The sequence below is a fragment of the Anas acuta genome, chromosome W (genome assembly GCF_963932015.1).
Source record: "Anas acuta chromosome W, bAnaAcu1.1, whole genome shotgun sequence".
Lineage (NCBI taxonomy): Eukaryota > Metazoa > Chordata > Aves > Anseriformes > Anatidae > Anas > Anas acuta.
This window is the reverse complement of record NC_089016.1, coordinates 20,518,606-20,536,792: the sequence shown is the minus strand read 5'-3', so window position 1 is coordinate 20,536,792 and position 18,187 is coordinate 20,518,606. Positions and strand designations below refer to the sequence as shown.

The 18,187-nt window shown below is 46.8% G+C and overlaps 1 long non-coding RNA gene and 1 pseudogene across 1 annotated transcript; both read right to left on the bottom strand.

The window, feature by feature from the left end:
- The window catches only part of LOC137847031 (very low-density lipoprotein receptor pseudogene), a 456,685-nt pseudogene that overhangs the window by 90,072 nt on the left and 348,426 nt on the right, over positions 1-18,187 (bottom strand).
- LOC137847080 (uncharacterized) lies at positions 10,902-16,683 on the bottom strand. Its single transcript, XR_011090780.1, has 3 exons — positions 16,511-16,683; positions 11,533-11,671; positions 10,902-11,277 (listed from the first exon to the last, which is right to left on the bottom strand). It is a non-coding gene; the product is annotated as an uncharacterized lncRNA (long non-coding RNA).

The window sequence follows — 18,187 nt, the reverse complement described above, 5'->3', positions numbered from 1 at the left end:
AAGGGAGAAACTCAAGGAGAAAACAGGAGAGAAAACAGAAGGCCCTCTTTGAAATGTGGTAGTTCAAACATTTAAGATTGAAACAGGGTATGGGGATGTGAATGCCTGGATATACTGTCCAGAGTCTCAACCATAGCAACTGCTATGCTTGTGCCTCGGGATGACCAATTGCCCAGATAGTGCCTTTCCCATTGGGGTGGACCAAGGATTCTCAGGGGATGCGATGTGTGATTGCATTGTACCAAGAAAAGACTGGCTGGGGAAATGAGGCCTGTAAGTCTCTCTCTTCGCTGTTCCCTTCTTTGTGTGATAGCAATATCAGGGTTCCCCCTGCATTCTCTACAGCTATAGGTAACCATACAGCTTGCCTCTCATGGCAGGCTGTGAGTGCTACCTGGCATCTGGGAGAATTTGCCTTGTGCACCAGGACCTTGAATGCTACCAAGGACTTGATGGGAAACTGCTCAAGACTTGAGATCCCCAGGGCAGATCTCTGGTGGTACTGTGGAGGGAAGATCTTACAGTCCACCCCACCATATAATTGGGGAGGCACTTGTGCACTTGTTCAATTAGCTATACCCTTCACCCTGCCATTTGAAAGAGAAACATCACAAATACCAAGAAGAGAAGATCAGCCCTTGTGAGGGAGGCTGACGAGGTGTAGGCGGAACCAGCAGTGCCCCTCTAGGCTGACGTTTAAAAGCAGCCCCTAGGGAGTGCGAGCAACCAGGGCGGGCAAAATGGGCGTGGCGCGGCAGAAGGGCATGGCGCGGCAGTTTGCCAGATGGGATCCACCCAAGGGTACTGAGAGAACTGGCAGAGGAGCTGACCAAGCCGCTTTCCATCATTTATCAGCAATCCTGGCTATCGGGGGAGGTCCCAGGTGACTGGTGGCAAGCAAACGTGACGCCCATCTACAAGAAAGGCCGGAGGGTAGACCTGGGGAACTATAGGCCTGTTAGTTTGACCTCAGTGCCAGGGAAGCTCATGGAGCAGATTATCATGAGTGTCATCACGCGGCACTTGCAGGGCAACCAGACAATCAGGCCCAGTCAGCATGGGTTTAGGAAAGGCAGGTCCTGCTTGAGGAACCTGATCTCCTTCTATGACAAAGTGACGCGCTGGGTGGACGAGGGAAAGGCTGTGGATGTGGTCTACCTTGACTTCAGCAAGGCTTTTGACACCGTTTCCCACAACATTCTCCTCAGGAAACTGGCTGCTCATGGCTTGGACTGGCATACACTTTGTTGGGTTAAAAACGGGCTGGATAGCCGGGCCCGAAGAGTTGTGGTGAATGGAGTCAAATCCAGCTGGAGGCTGGAGCCAGTCACTAGTGGCATCCCCCAGGGCTCAGTACTGGGGCCAGTTCTCTTTAATATCTTTATCAGTGATCTGGATGAAGGGTTCGAGTGCACCCTCAGTAAGTTTGCAGATGACACCAAGTTAGGTGCATGTGTCGATTTGCTCGAGGGTAGGAAGGTAGGAAGGCTCTGCAGGAGGATCTGGATAGGCTGGACCGATGGGCTAAGGCCAACTGTATGAGGTTCAACAAGGCCAAGTTCTGGGTCCTGCATCTGGGGCACAACAATCCCAAGCAGAGCTACAGGCTGGGAGATGAGTGGTTGGAAAGCTGCCTGGCAGGGAAGGACCTGAGAGTATTGGTGGATAGTCAGCTGAATATGAGCCAGCAGTGTGCTCAGGTGGCCAAGAAGGCCAACAGCATCCTGGCTTGTATCAGAAACGGTGTGGCCAGCAGGTCTAGGGAAGTGATTGTCCCCCTGTACTCGGCTCTGGTGAGGCTGCACCTCGAGTACTGTGTTCAGTTTTGGGCCCCTCACTACAAGAAGGACATGGAGGTGCTTGAGCGAGTCCAGAGAAGGGCAACAAAGCTGGTGAGGGGTCTGGAGAACAATTCCTACGAGGAGCGGCTGAGGGATCTGGGGTTGTTCAGCCTGGAGAACAGGAGGCTTAGGGGTGACCTTATTGTGCTCTCTATAGGTACATTAAAGGAGGCTGTAGCAAGGTGGGGATTGGTCTATTCTCCCACGTGCCTGGTGACAGGACAAGGGGGAATGGGCTAAAGTTGCGCCAGGGGTGTTTTAGGTTGGATATTAGGAAGAACTTCTTTACCGAAAGGGTTGTTAGACATTGGAACGGGCTGCCCAGGGAAGTAGTGGAGTCACCATCCCTGGAGGTCTTTAAAAGACGTTTAGATGTAGAGCTTAGTGATATGGTTTAGTGGAGGAATGGTTAGTGTTAGTCAGGTCAGAGGTTGGACTAGGTGATCTTGGAGGTCTCTTCCAACCTAGACGATTCTGTGAATCTGTTCCCCTGAGAAGGGCGTCGCCTACACTGATTACCCTTGTTTCTTTCTTGGTGGAGGCAGTCTTGAGGCGTGGAGTCGACTTCCTCACCCTAGGCATCCCCATGGGTACACTTTCTACCTCAGCCTCACCCACCGGTCTCTCAAGCTCCAGGGCCTCAAATCTGTTATGTAAGGGCACCTGGGAAGGTGGGGCCAGTGGGGCCGGTAGGGGAAATTTAACAGGCCAGCAACTGAAGGCCATGCATTGTCTGTGAAGCATCGGATAGTTTGTGAACCTGGATTACCAGGTCAATGGGGAAACAGGGGAGGGTCCCGGTCGTCGAGAAAGGAAGTATATAAACTGTACTATGTGACTAGTAGATGCGCTCCTGCTTGTGGGACGCCTGCCATTGCAATCGCAAACGAATTACTACTTCACTGAGATCCTCGCCTGTGCCTAAATTATTGGCTATGGAGTGTTTCTCACATAATAACGATTATTATTGTTATAAATGAGGTCTCAACTCAATCTAAATTTTGTAATATTTATAAAACAAATATTTCTAAAAGGTATAAAAGGCAAGCAAACAGCGCTGGGTGTGCGGGGAGTCTATGCTCCACCAACACGCACACACGAACATCAAACATTCTAAACATATAGAACATGGCTTTTACATACTAAACCCAAGTATGCCTATACATACGTACAATCAGGAAAGAACAAACAATCCTTTAAGTTCCATAATTTACTAAAATCAAGTACGCCTATACATACATAAAATCAGAAAAGGTAACAAACAATCCTTTAAGTTGCATGACTTAGCCTCCATTTTCCATTCCTTTTCTTGATACAAACAAGTCTCCATTTTCCATTCCTTTTGAACAATGTCTCGCTTTAAGTTGTCAAGCAAATCGGTCTTCAGGCCTTACGTATCCCGTTCTTCCCAGATCGAAGAAAAGCATATCCATCTCCTTTTCAAGGCCAATGAGGCCTGAGTCAAAAGGCACATCCAGGTCAGCAGGGGGCGTAACAGCAAAAGCCTTCGATGGCTGTAGCAGCAGAGGGGCCGATGGCGTAGCAGTCGGATCAGTAAATTAGCCCGTAGCTCCCTCACTATCTGGCAAGCCACACGTTTCTGACTGTGGTCCCACATGGCTCTTTAAGGCCTCAGAGATTGCTCACCAGGTGCTGAGCAATCCTACTGCAACCTTGCCATTTTAATTGCAGAGTCCCACACCTTGACCTCAGTTTGGTCCCATATTTCAGGCTCATAAACTGTCCAATTGTTAATAAGGAGAATAAGCTGTAAGGTTACCAGGACATGTCTATTCCTAAGGACGTATGATTTCCCATAATGCGCAACTGCTTACCAGCAAGAGGCAGTTGTGTGCGTGGGTCCGCTTCTCTCAGCTTGAGCTTCTCTTCAGCTCCAGTGCTCCTATTTCCAGCGACTTTCTGTACGAGCTTCTCTGAGCAGTTTGCTGAGTTTGGCCGAACCTATCTTCATGAGGCGATCAATGTGCCTGTTCCCATCCTGGTCTCCGTTCTGCTAGCCTGTTCCTCTTCACTTCTTTTTCCTGCTTCTTTATTGATCATAACTTCATCACATCATGTTGCCTTCCTTTTTTATCTTGAGTGCAGGCTCCCCTCTTATACCCTTCCCTCCACAGCAGTTCTTTTCAAAACAACTTTTAATTGGTCAAACAACTTTGAATGTAACAACAACAGCAAACACCCAGAAACATCCATGCCTCAATGGCTGAAGAATAAGAGAACCAGCTGGAGAACAAGAAACCGGAGACTGCATGGAGTCTCCTGAATCAACCTTATTTGTTCCCTCTAAACTCTTTTACATTCCTTGTTTAATGTTATATGATAATCATATCTTTAGTGTAGTTTCAAGGGTTAATGAAATGGAGGAAAAGACGGTTTCGCATAATTTCGTGTCAATCACATTTTGTTACATTCAGGAACCTTGTGGAGGGCAGAGCATATGCAGAAGAGGGAGCTGGTCGAAGCTGCCTCTGCGGTCTGGACGAGATCCAGGAACCCACAGAGTCTGCACAGGAACAAAAGGTTACGTAGCTCGTGCTACGGGATAAGCTTCTACCCATTGTGTTAAATGATCTACTCTTACCAATAGATATTTTATCCTCCCTACTTTGGGCAATTCAGTGAAATCAACTTGTACTTTCTCAAAAGGCCTATAAGCTGTTTTTCTCCCTCCCGTGGCTGCTTGTCGAAACACTTTCTTATTTATCTTATGACAAGTTAAACAACCTTGTGTAATTTGCTTTGCTATTTCAAAAATCCCAATTCAATCAAATTGTTTAAGTAAATGATCACTTAATGCCTTTGTACCCCAATGTGTTTGTGCATGCAAATGTCCCAATATTTGCCTTGCATAAGCTTTTGGCAATATCTCTCACCTGTCTGGCAGCGTCCATTTTCCTTGTTCTAACTTAGCCCCTATTTTCTCCAGTTTCGTTAGTTTGGTTTGTTTTCCATTGCATTTCAAAGTTGGTCCAAAAATACCATAGGGGTTTCTTTTGGACCTTGTTGGAACAGATTCTCAATTCCCAATTTAACCAGATTTTGGTATTTAACGTTCATTATTTCCGGGGTGACTATAGTCTCAGTGTAGGGTCGGTCAGGGGAATGCAATCGCCTACAGTTCCCTGAGCGGTCCCATTGGCAATCTGAGCTCACTCATCCACTCAGGTTGTTTTAAGGGTTAACTGCTTTTCTGTTTCCATGACAACTCTCTGGGACCCACCATGGTCCCTCTGCCCCAGAGGGCTCACACAAGCGATTTTGAGATCACAGCCTCCTGTTGAGGTGGAACTATTAACATTCCTACATCCTCTTTCCCTGCTCATTCAACTTTAAACAGCTCTGTTAAATACTACATGCCACACCTTTAACACCTTCAACAACCCTTTTAACACTTCATTTATCTTTCTCCAGCTTGTACTTTTCTCATGCCAACACCAAAGGCTCAGTCAGGGGCCAACTTAATTCCATTCCTTTTCCCTCTAAGATGCTGAAACAACATATCAATATACTACATTTCATCTTATTTTCCTTTCTCACACTGGTGATTTTGATATCTCAGCCTTGGGTTGGAATATTGGAATTATTCCTATGCCTATGGAATTTTTGGACCAACTTTGAAATGCAATGGGGAAAAAAAAAAAAAAAAAGAACTGGCTTCAATAAACAGAGGCAATTGGATAGCCTCTTCCTAGGGCAATCGGCCCCTTATATCAGAAAGAAATTTTTTTAGTCTGCAGGATAAACTTAGAACAGTCAGGAATGACGGGGACCTGGGGCATCTACCCTAGCAGGTCCACTAGTTGAAATAAAGTTAGGAAATGAAGATAGAGGCTTGAAATTTTTGTTGGTTACTGGAGCTTTTTTCTCTGTGTTAATTAGTCTGTAAATGTAATAGGAGCAACTGGCCAACAGGAAAAGGCCCTGTAGCTGTTCCAGTCCCTGAGACGGGCCCCAAGGCTGAGCCAGGGAAATAAACTGTACCAGTGTCAGTTGCCCCTGTATCCAAGATGAAACGATGAGAAAGTCAAGTCGTTTAGAAAACAGAAAAACTACTTTTTTAACGAGGACCTCGCGCAGATCGGCTGCAGCGAGGGCTCCTGGCAGGGAAACGAACAGAGCCAACCCTTAACCCCCCCCCCCCCAATAACGCGGCACAGGGCCCCGGCCCCGGCCCCGGCCCCGGCCCCGGCCCCGGCCCCGGCCCCCTGAGCAGGCAGGAGCTGTACTTGTGCCGCCGCGGGCGTTGACGTGCTGAGGGCGGAGCGAGGGGTGACAGGAGCCCACCCACCCCCTGGAGCTATAAAAGTAGTCCCTAGGGAGCGCTGCAAACAGGATGCGCTAACAGGACCAGCTTGGCAGTTCAGGCGGGGCAGGGAAGAGTGCGATAAGGATCGTCTCCTCCCTTTCCCACCTCCCTTTCTCTCCCCATTCCCTCCTTTCCTCGGGGAATTCTGCCTCTTTGCACCTAGAATTCAGCATGGTGGGCACCCGTTGCAGCGGCTGGTCCAAGGAGGCAACCCAAACAGAGGAGGTGCGGCCTCTCTGGGCTCATGTGGGCACTGAGGGGGGAAGTGGCAGTCCAGACAGGTGACTAGTGAGCTCCGGAATCTGGAGGCCCCCCTGGGTCCTGAAGGAAGAGAGGGCTGTCATGGGTGCAGGTGTGCCCTGCTTAAGGGACTCCTTGAGCAGGAGGCTGGGCTGCAGCGAGAAATCGGCAGCCTGAGGAGCTCCTGGGAGTCTCTGAGGGTGACAGACAGGAGGTGTCAACCTGCCCCTGCTGATGCCCAGCAGCCCCCTCCTAAGTACCTGCAAGGGGTAGTAGCTGACCCAGCTGATCACATGCAGGACGGAGGGTTTGACCAATCATAAGAGAAAAGGGACTGGACCCTCATCTCAGCTGGAAACAGAAAGAAAAGTTTGCCCCCGACACCCACGGTGCCACCAACCCCCACAGTGTTCCTGGGTAATAGATTTGAGGCTCTCAGGCAGGAAAAGGATGAGGTTGAGGGTCTGGACAGTAGTCCAAACCCGGGAAGCAACCCTGCAAAGCGTGTCAAGACTGGGGGAAGTACTGAGTATAGGGATCGGGGCCAGGGGGAGCACGACATCACAACCAGTGCCACAAAAAAAAGAACGGAGAGTCTTAGTGATCGGAGACTCCTTGCTGAGGGGCACTGAGGATCCCATTTGTCGCCCAGATAACCTATCCAAAGAGATGTGCTGTCTTCCTGGGGCACGTGTCAGAGACGTTAGGAAGGCTATGCCACAGCTCATTAAACCGGAGGATTACTATCCTTTTGTTGTCATTCAGGTTGGAACCTGGGAAGCTGGAACTAGAAAAATGAGGAATATTAAAAAGGACTTTGCATCCCTGGGAAGGCTGTTGAAGGTTTCAGGGGTGCAGTTAGTGTTCTCCTCTGTCCTCCCCCTCTGGGTGATCGGGACCCAGAAAGAAGGAGGAGAATGGGACAGGTGAACAACTGGCTGAGGGGGTGGTGTCTGGACCAAGGATTTGGGTATTTCGATCTTGGGCAGCCCTTTGAGAAGCTGGGTATGTGGGCTGCTGACCGACTTCAACTCAGCAAGTGGGGCACAAGTGTGTTGGAGAACAAGCTCTCTGGGCTAATTACCAGGGCTTTAAACTAGGTTTGACAGGGGAAGGGAGGGGAGCTAAAAGTGACAGAGAAGGGCTGGGGGAAGTTGTCATTGCTGTCACTGTTGAAGATAGTAGGGAAAAACCTCTGAGTTGTCCCATAGGATCGTCCGAGGGCTCCTCAGAGAAGGTAATGATCCCAATACCCCGTCTGGAATCTTCTTCTTGCATCCCTCCAGGGGTAACTGTGCCTGCTGCTTCCCTAAAGTGCCTGTATACCAATGCACGGAGCATGGGTAATAAACAGGATGAGCTTGAGATCTGTGTTCGGACGTGGGGCCATGATCTCGTTGCAATCACTGAGACATGGTGGGACAGCTCGCACGACTGGAATGCTGTCATGGAGGGCTATGTCCTTTTTAGGAAAGACGGGCTGGGGAAGTGAGGGGATGGGGTTGCCCTTTATGTGAGGGAGCAAATAGAGTGTACCCATCTCCACCTGTGGGAGGGTGAAGGACAAGTGGAGAGCTTGTGGGTGAGAATTAAGGGGTGGGCTGGTATGGGGGACGCTGTTGTGGGGGTGTACTACAGGTCACCAGATCAGGAGGAGGAGGAGGTTGATGAGGCCTTCTACAAGCAGCTGGTAGTAGCTTCATGATCACAGACACTGGTTCTCATGGCGGACTTCAATTATCCAGACATCTGTTGGGTAAGCAACTTGGCCAGGCATGTGCAGTCCAAATGGTTCCTACAATGCGTTGAAGACAATTTTCTGATGCAGGTGGTGGAGGAGCCAACAAGGTGGGGGGTGCTCCTGAACCTTGTCCTTACCAACAGGGATGGGCTTGTTAGGGATGTGAGAGTTGGATGCAGCGACCATGAGATGGTGGAGTTCAAGATGGAACTTGGTGGAAGTAAGGCTAAAAGCAGGATTGCTACCCTGGACTATCGGAGAGCCAACTTCAAATACTTCTGTGACTTGCTTGGGGGTATCTCATGGGATAGGTTGCTAGAAAGCAAGGGTGCATGTGAGAGCTGGGCTACATTTAAACAGCACTTCTTTCAAGCTCAGGATTGGTGCATCCCGAAGAGTAGGAAATCGGGGAAGGGGGGTAGGAAACCTGCATGGATGAGCAAGGAGCTCATCGATAAGATCAAAAGGAAGAAGAAGGTCTGTGTAATGTGGAAAAAGTCCCTGTCCCCTTGAGAGGAGTTTAGGAGTGTTGTCAGGGCCTGCAGGGATGCAATGAGGAAGGCTGAAGCCCACCTGGAGATGAATCTGGCAAAGGAGATAAAGGATAATAAGATTTATTATTATTATTATTATTATTATTATTATTATTATTATTATTATTATTATTATTATTATTTTAAGTATGTAAACAGTAAAAGGAAGACTAGGGATAATGTGGGTCCCCTGCTGAACGAGGGGGATGCCCTGGTAACAGGGAACGCTTTGGTCTTTGCTTCAAAGACTCCCCCTCGGGACTCCTGGACCCTGGAGGGAGGAGAGAGAGTCTGGGAAATGGAGAGCTCCCCTCTGGTTGAGGAGGGAGTGGTTCGGGAGTGTCTGAGTGGGATCACTGCACACAGATCCATGGGCCCCGATGGGATGCATCCACGTTTGCTGAGGGAGCTGGCGGAGGTGATCGCCAAACTGCTCTCTATCATCTTTGACAGGTCTTGGAAAACAGGAGAGGTGCCTGAAGACTGGAGGACAGCCAATGTCACTCCGGTCTTCAAGAAGGGCAAGAAGGAAGATCCAGGAAACTACAGGCCAGTCAGTCTCACCTGGAAAGGTGTTGGAAAAAGCTTGTTCTGGAGGCCATTTCCAAGCAATTGGAAGAGAAGAAGGTTATGAGGAGTAGTCAGCACGGATTCACCAAGGGGAAATCGTGCTCGACCAACCTCATTGGCTTCTATGATGGCATCACCAGCTGGGTAGATGAGGGGAGAGCAGTGGATGTCATCTACCTTGACTTTAGCAAGGCTTTCGATACTGTCTCCCATGACATCCTGATAGCAAAGCTGAGAAAGTGTGGGATAGAGGAGTGGACAGTAAGGTGGGTTGAGAACTGGCTGACTGGCCGAGCTCAGAGGGTGGTGATCGGCGGCGCAGAGTCTGGCTGGAGACCTGTGACTAGTGGTGTTCCCCAGGGGTCGGTGCTGGGTCCAGTCTTATTCAACATCTTCATCAGTGACCTTGATGAGGGAATAGTGTACACCCTCAGCAAGTACACCGATGACACAAAGCTGGGAGGAGTGGCTGACATGCCAGAAGGCTGCGCTGCCATTCAGTGAGACCTGGACCAGCTGGAGAGATGGGCAGGATGAAACCAAATGAAGTTTAACAAGAGCAAATGTAGAGTCCTGCACCTGGGAAGGAACAGCTGCATGTATCAGTACAGGCTGGGGGATGACCTGCTGGAGAGGAGCTCTGAGGAGAAGGACCTGGGGGTCCTGGTGGATGACAGGTTGACCATGAGCCAGCACTGTGCCCTTGTGGCCAAGAGGGCCTGTGGGATCCTTGTGTGCATTAGAAGGAGTGTGGCCAGCAGGTCAAGGGAGGTGATCCCCCTCTGCTCTGCCCTTGTCAGGCCTCACCTGGAATACTGTGTCCAGTTCTGGGCTCCCTGGTACAAAAAAGACAGGGATCCCTGGAAAGAGTCCAGTGGAGGGCCACAAAGATGATATGGGGCCTGGAGCATCTCCCCTACGAGGAAAGGCTGAGAAACCTGGGTCTGTTCAGCCTTGAGAAGACTGAGAGGGGATCTTATCAACCTTTACAAACATCTTAAGTGTGGGAGACAAAGGGATTTGGCCAACCTCTTTTCGATGGTCTGTGGGACAAGGGGCAATGGCCACAAAACGGAGCACAGGAAGTTCCGCACCAATGTGCGAAAGAACTTCTTCACGGTGAGGGTGACGGAGCACTGGAACAGGCTGCCCAGGGAGGTTATGGAGTCTCCTTCTCTGGAGATATTCAGGGCCCATCTGGACGCCTACCTGGGCAACCTGCTCTAGGGAACCTGCTTTGGCAGGGGAGTTGGACCCGATGAGCTATGGAGGTCCCTCTCAACCCCTACAATTCTGTGATTCTGTAATTCTGTCTTTTCTAACTTCAACGATTCTATGATTCTATATTTGGCTCTTGGATTAAGGAATTGGACTGGAAATTCACAAAATCAAGGTTCTGAAAATACCCCTAGATAATCCACCCCAATTTTGTTTTTTTAACTGTTTCATGGTATAAATTAGTAAAATATTGTTACCAGTGTAATAAATGGCTCAGTCTTCAAAATAGGACTATAATAAAAAAAAAAAATATATTAAAAATATTAAAAAAAAATATTAAAAAATAATATTAAATTATATTTTAAAAATATTAAAAGTTTATTAAAATATTAAATATTAATAATATTAAATATTATTAATATAAAATATTAAATATTAAAAGTTTATTAAAGGAATAGAGGTAAGCAAACAGCGCTGGGTGCACCAGGAGTCTCTGCTCCACCAAGACACACACCTGTTACATCAGGTGGCTGGTTTTTATGCTCCTAGGCTAATACATATTCAGTACTACTTCTAAAAAAAACAGGGTTATTATAATTAGTTTCCGGAATCCAAACCCTCCTAGTGGAGCATGTGTATCAGTCTCCGGTGGGCCCTCTGGGGGTCTCTCATGCTGAAGGCTCATAGTCTTTCTCCCTCTTGTCCTTCTCCTTTGTCCAACTTGGCTGTATGTCAGAGTCTTGTGCAGCGTCCCCTGCAAGCTTTGTCTTTTAGTTGTTCTTCAGCTCTCCCCGTCTCCTTAATCTCCTGGCCAGATATCAGAGACTTGCATAGTGTCCCATGCAATAGTCATAATGGTTAGCAGTTATTCTGAAACCCCCCCAGATATCAGAGACTTCAAGGAAAAGCCTACAGATACATTTCCCTTCAAGTTCTCTATTGACATGAATTGCTAAAACATTCCTTTGCAGGATGCAAGAACTATATACATTAACCACTCTGTTTCTCTTAGACTTGTGGTTATACAACGGTATGTAAGACAGAAGGTCACATTCATCATACCATGCGGTCCTAGCATTGTTCCATACTGACACGAATCAGATGAACATATTTCACACCAGCTTATAGTCCCTTTGAAGAAATTTCTTGATTTCAACCACAGTGCAAAGCATTCCTTTACAACTCTTCAGTCCAATACTTACTTACTGTAAAAAAAAAAAAAAAAGTAAAATGTTGGTCATTTTTCTCTTTAAGAAAGATTATATTAAGTAACAAAAATACCTAAAAAGGTTTATTTTCAATGTGTTTGATTGTTCTCTCAGTCCAGAGAGAATTCCTCATTCCTCTTTCTTCATTCCAGAATCCAAAAGTACTTTACAAATACATAGAAAAAAAAGAGAATAGAACAGAACAGTTCAGTTGGAAGGGACCTTCAAAGATCATCTAGTCCAACTGCCTGACCACTTTAGGGCTAACCAAAACTCAAGATATATTAATGATGTCATTATCCAAATGCCTCTTAAACACTGACAGGCATGGGACATCAACCACCTCTCTAGGGAGCCTGTTCCAGAGTTTGACCACCCTCATCATAAATATTTTTTCCTAATGTCCAGTCTGAACCTCCCCTGGCACAGCTTTTTTCTGTTCCTGCAAACCTGTCATCAGTTACCAGGGAGAAAAGACCAGCACCCCCCTCTGTGCTTCCCCTGATGTCCTGGGTTTGACTGGGATAGAGTTAATTTTCTTCCTAGTAGCTGATAAGGCGCTGTGTTTTAGGATGCTGATAATGTTGAGAACACACTGATGTTTTAGGCATTGCTGACCTGTGCTTAAACTAAGTCAAGGATTTTTCAGCTTCTCAAACCACCCTACCAGCAGGGAGGCTGGGGGTGCACAAGAAGCTGGTACACAACCAGGACAGCTGGCCCAAAGTGGCCAAAGGAATATTCCATACCATATAACATCATGCTGAACAATAAAACTAGGGGGGTTGGCCACTGCTTTGGGTCTGGCCGGGCATTGGTCAGTGGGCAGTGAGCAAATGCATTGTGCATCACTTGTTTTGTATATTCCGTTATCATAATTATTATTATTTACTTCCCTTCTTTTTCTGTCCTATTAAACTGTTTTTATCTCAACACATGTTTTTTATCCTTTTTTCTTTTCAGTTCTCTCCCCCATCCCACTGGGAGGGGTGGAGGGAGTGAACAAACATCTGTGTGACAATTAGCAGCCTGCCAGATGAACCACAACAGTACTTTTAGCGCAGAAAGTGGGGTCTGAAGGGTTGAGATAATGACAGATCTGATGAGACACTGTTAAAAAAATCTTATAAGCATTATATCAGTTTAATAGTTGCTGGTTACGGTGTTGATATTTTTGTTCTCAGAGTTGTGCTTGTTCTCAGAGTAATGCTATATAACACCTTACTTGCTGCCTATGCTCCCTGTTGCACTGTTTATCATTTCTGGGGGCTGGTTTAAGATTATCATTTAGCTGTACTGTGTAACACTGGATTATGATATGATAAAATTACTAGTCATGAGACTAATCTGATATTTGTACTCAGCATTGCCGTCATCTCCGTACTTTGGGAATCATCTCTCAGAGACTATTAATAACTACACAATTTACCTTTTCTCCTCAGGGACCTAATCTATGGGGGAGACAAGGGGGGATACTTTCCCTCCCTCATGATGTTCAAACCAGCATGTACTTACTGCTATGTCTCCTGACTATGTTTCTGCTTTTGTTTATGGTTAAACAATTATTTAACAATACCACCCAGAGATCTGCCCCAAGGCAAGATAGTTATGAGTGGCAGGGAGCGTGGAAGGATATAGGCAGGCACCTAGAATAGTGGGCACCTCCAGTGCTTTGGAACTTCACCCCTGAACAAGTGTAGAAACATGAAAAACTAGTCAAACATTTGGAAAAAGTATGCTGTCACCCTGGCAATTTCAGAAAGACATGAATCACTACAATATGCTAGGGCCTGGCCCATGCCTACTGAGCCACACTCAACACTAAACCAAACCCTGCGACAGGCCCTGCAGCTACTCCAAGAAGCTCTCCCCCATCCTACTGCAGTGTGGGGAGTGAGCGAACAGCTGTATGGTGTTTAGCTGCCTGTGGGATTAAACAACGCATGCTCAGGAAGTCATAGAGAGCAATGAGGTCACATCTTTGCCTCCTTTTCTCCAGACTAGACAACCCAAGCGTTTCATGGGGCATGCCTTCCAAGCCCAAATATAGCCCAAATATATCTCCTTCCAAATATAGCAGGAGAATCACCTCTTTTGGTGAATCACCTCTTTTGGCTGGCTATGCTGCATTTAATATCTCTCTTGGCTGCCAGGGCACACTGCTGATTCATGTTGAGACTACTGTTGACCAGCTCCCCTAGATCCCTTTCTGCTGAGCTGCTCTCCAGCCACTCATCACACAGTCTGGACCTCTGTCCAGCATTACCCCGTCCCAGGTGCAGAACCCAGCATTTACCCTTGTTGAACTTCATGCCATTATTGATTGCCCAGTGCTGTAATCTGTCTAGATCCCTCTGCAAGGCCTCTTATCACTCCAGAGAATCAACAGCACCTCCCAGTTTAGTGTCATCAGCAGACTTGCTGAAGATGTATTCCACTCCCGCATCCAGATCACTGATAAAAACATTGAACAGGACTGGACCTAGAATTGAGCCCCAGGGGAACACTGCTAGTGACGGTCCACCAGCCAGATGTAGCCCCATTTGAGCTCTACCATTCATCCAGTTCATCACCCAGCATAGCACGAGCCTGTTTATTTCACAGATGGACAATTTGTTCAGGAGGATGCTGTAAGAGACAGTATCAAAAGCCTTATTAAAATCCAGAAAGATTACATACGCTGCCTTCCCTTCATCCACCAAGTGGGTGACCTTATCATACAGGAGATCAAATGACTAAGGCAGGCCTTTCTCTTGATGAACCCATGTTGACTATGCCTGATAATAGCTTTGTTCTTTCAATGCCTTTCAATATTCCCCAGGACAGTCTTCTCCATAACTTTTCCAGGGACTGAGTTTAGACTAACAGGTCTGTAGTTTCCTAAGTTTCTTGTCTCATGCCCTTTTTGTAGATGGGTATAGCATTGGCTAGCTTCCAGTCAGCAGGGACCTCCCCAGACTCCCACAGCCTTTGGTAAATTGTTCAGAGGGGTCCAGCTATAACATCCACTAACTCCTTCAGCACTCTGGGATGAATCCCATCAGGCCCTATGGATTTATGAACATTGAGCTGACATAACTAGTCCCTTACAATTTCAGTGGCCACAGATGGAAAGTCACTGCTCCCCCAGTCATGGTCCTCTAACTCTGAGGTCCGGGCAGCCCAAGATCTGTTACTGAGCCAAAAAAGACATTAAATGCCTCTGCCTTTTCCTCCTCCTTACATGTTAGGTGACCATCTGCTTCAAGTATCAGTCCAATATTTTCCTTTGATCTCCTCTATCTGTTGACATACTTGAAAAAGCCCTTTTTGTTGTCTGATACCACAGTGGCCAGTGTCAACTCAAGTTGGGCTCTGGCTTTTCTTGTTTTCTCCCTGCAGAGGCAAACTTCAGCTCTGTACTTTCTCTGTGAAGCCAGACCTTGCTTCCACAGGTCATATATTTTCTTTTTCTGCCTTAGTTCCAGGAGGAGTTCCCTGTTCAGCCAAGCCAGACTTCTGCCTTTCTTGCTTGACTTGCATACTTCTGGGCTTTTAAAAGGTGGTTCTTGAAAAATGACCAGCTGTCTTGCACCCCTAAACCCTCTAAAGAAGAGTCCCCAGGGGACACTGCTAACTAGCTCCCTGAGTGTTGCAGGAAGAACGGCCGAAAACACGACAGACACTAGTATGGTCAGATCATGCTCTCCCTTATTACCCGAATAGCCTGACTCTTACAGCAAATTTAGCAGGGGTGGACAGTGTCTCACACAAGATTATTGGTCAAAAGCACTCAGACAAACTACTGCAAGAAAACAACCCCACCTGCAAGAAAACAACCCCCTTGTGATTAGCAGTCACGTAGATCCCGTCCTTGAAGCCAGCTGCTGGCAACAATATTTTTCTGAATTCCTCAATCGGGCGATGTGGGAACACTGTCATGGGAACTTCTCATAGTCGTCCTGGTAGCTTGGTTTGCTCAGCTACAGCAAGCAATGGGATCTTTACTGCTTCAAAAATCCCTCAACAATTCCCCCTTTTTCTTTTTGAGCAAACCAAGCCCGATGTAACAGTTTTGTAAGTAACCCTTTAACCACATTTATTACAATACAACATGCAATGATGATTGACACCACAACAAACAGAATCCTTAATCCCTCTTTGATTAATCCCAGTAACCATCTATGCATCGTTTCAAACAAATCTGTGAGCCATTGATCGAAAGGATTGATATCATATTGAATCTTTCTCATGTGCTCTTTCTGGAAAATAATGGATTTGTGAAATGACTCATTATGATCAGAAAGGTTCAAACAGCACATTCCCTCAAAGTCCTCACACCCATGCCCTTGAGCCAAAAGCAAGAAGTCAACAGCAGTTCAATCCTGTAAGAGCGCACGTCACAGACTATTTTGATCTGGTAACACCTCCTCAAGTATCTCTGTCCTGGCATGGGCTTGCTTCTCGGCCCAGCATAACAATTTTTAAATTATTAAGTGCGGCCGCAGATGCCACTCCTGGCACTAAACTTGCCAATGCCGCTCTAGCTGCAACACCAAGCAATTCAACATTATCATTGCAATCCGGTGCGAGCAATGCCTGTTTATGTCTGGTGATCTCACGCAACTGCGACAAGCTAGGAGCAAATATAGTGAGTTTATCTAAGTAACATGGACCTCCGATAGCATTTGCAGGGATATCTTGCCAGGCCCTATCTCCGCAAATCAGAAAAACATCAGGAGGTAAGGCCATAGCTGTATGATTGTTCCAAACGTTATAGTAGTTACCCCTTGTCTCCATGCCATAAGCCCCTAAACCCTGCCTAGCAGTGTCATTGTAACCACAGGCCTTACTTGTATTTCTGTACCCGTATGGCCCTTTCCAAGTTCCTGTAGCAGGATCTGGGTAATTCGTTCTTATTTGTGGTAACACATTTGGTGCTGCTCTATTTATTGTTTGAAAATGAATGCTTGCAGGAGGGTCTTCTCGGTCACTAGTCAAACATAAGTGATTCAAGACAACCAGTGCCTTGGACAATCACTCATCGATGTCCTTGATCTCTTTTAATCTCGCTAATTGTTCCTTTAAAACCTGATGTGATCGTTCCGCCATCACTTGGCCTGTGGGAGAATATGGAACACCTGTGATATGCTTTACTCCCCACAATTTCATAAATTTTCTAACCCTCTTGCTGACATACACTGGACCATCATCCATCTTGATCTGCTGTGGCACTCTCATAATGGCAACACACACCATCAGATGTCTACACACAAGGTGTGCTTTTTCTCCCCCCTACGCCGTTGCCTATATGAATCTTGAAAAAGTATCAATACTCACCAATTTGTCTGCTTGTGAATTACCTTCTGCTAACCCAATCGAGAACTGATGACTATGTATATGGATAACACAGTAAGGTGCAGTTCGCCCCTGAATGGCATCTCGCAGTGGCAGAAATAATGACAACAATCTGTCCCTCTTAGTTTGCCATATCAAGGCATCCTCTATCCATTTTACCACGTTGACAACATACAGAGAGCCTGAGACAAAATTAATCGGCTCATGCATCCAGCACTGACAAGCCCAAACAACTGCAGACAATGCCAATGTTTGTAATGAATCCCCTGTCTCCCCCAGAATTATGTATTTCTCCCAATTTTCGTTCTTGTACCACACACGCACAGCCTTCCTACTTCCACCTGCATCAGTGTATACAGTGCGACCCACTACTGGTCGGGACAAAAGCCGTGGTGCTACCTGCCATTTATATGATCTTATAACTTGCCAGAGAGGCCCCTTTGGAGTTCGGGAATGTACCAATCCCATGTAATCTAACACAGCTTCTTGTAGTGGTATGGATTGCTGTAAACACCATTCCAAATGATCCTGAGTAGATCCTGGCAGATCTCCTGGTTCCTGCCCGCTGATCTCAATACTCCGAGAGCAACCCTCACGTACTAACTCTGCGATAGCTTCTGCACATGTTTGAACACTCGTTTTTGGCTGAATTGGTAGGAAAATCCATTCCAGAACTCAAAAATACTGCCCTATCATTCCACCCTTGCCATCATCTGTGTCACTTATACTACTCCTATTACCCGTGCTGTTAGTGTCAGTGGCATCCTCCTGATACTGTTTCTGTCTTTGTCGCCCCTTACTCTCCCCCTTTTCTTTTTGCCACTGACCAAGCACTGCAAATGGATGAGACGCATAATTGCTAATTAGGAAAGAGAGTGCAACGTCTGCTATATGTCTGCAAGCAGTGCCGGCTGCAACCTTAGAAGCAATTTGTGAAAGAGCCTGCTGGTAGTCATTTGTTAGTGTAATCTGCGGCTCGGCACTCCTACACTGCAATAAAGGTAGTGTAGCTAAGTCGTCATCAGTAATCTGTACAATGTGGCAACCCCACTGAATATTATCCAGGAACATTTATCAAATTATGTAACACCATAGTTATATCAACTTTCTGTGGACGAATATTAGAGTCTGATATTTTCCATCCCAAGTATAGCCATGGCTGTTTCTGTTGA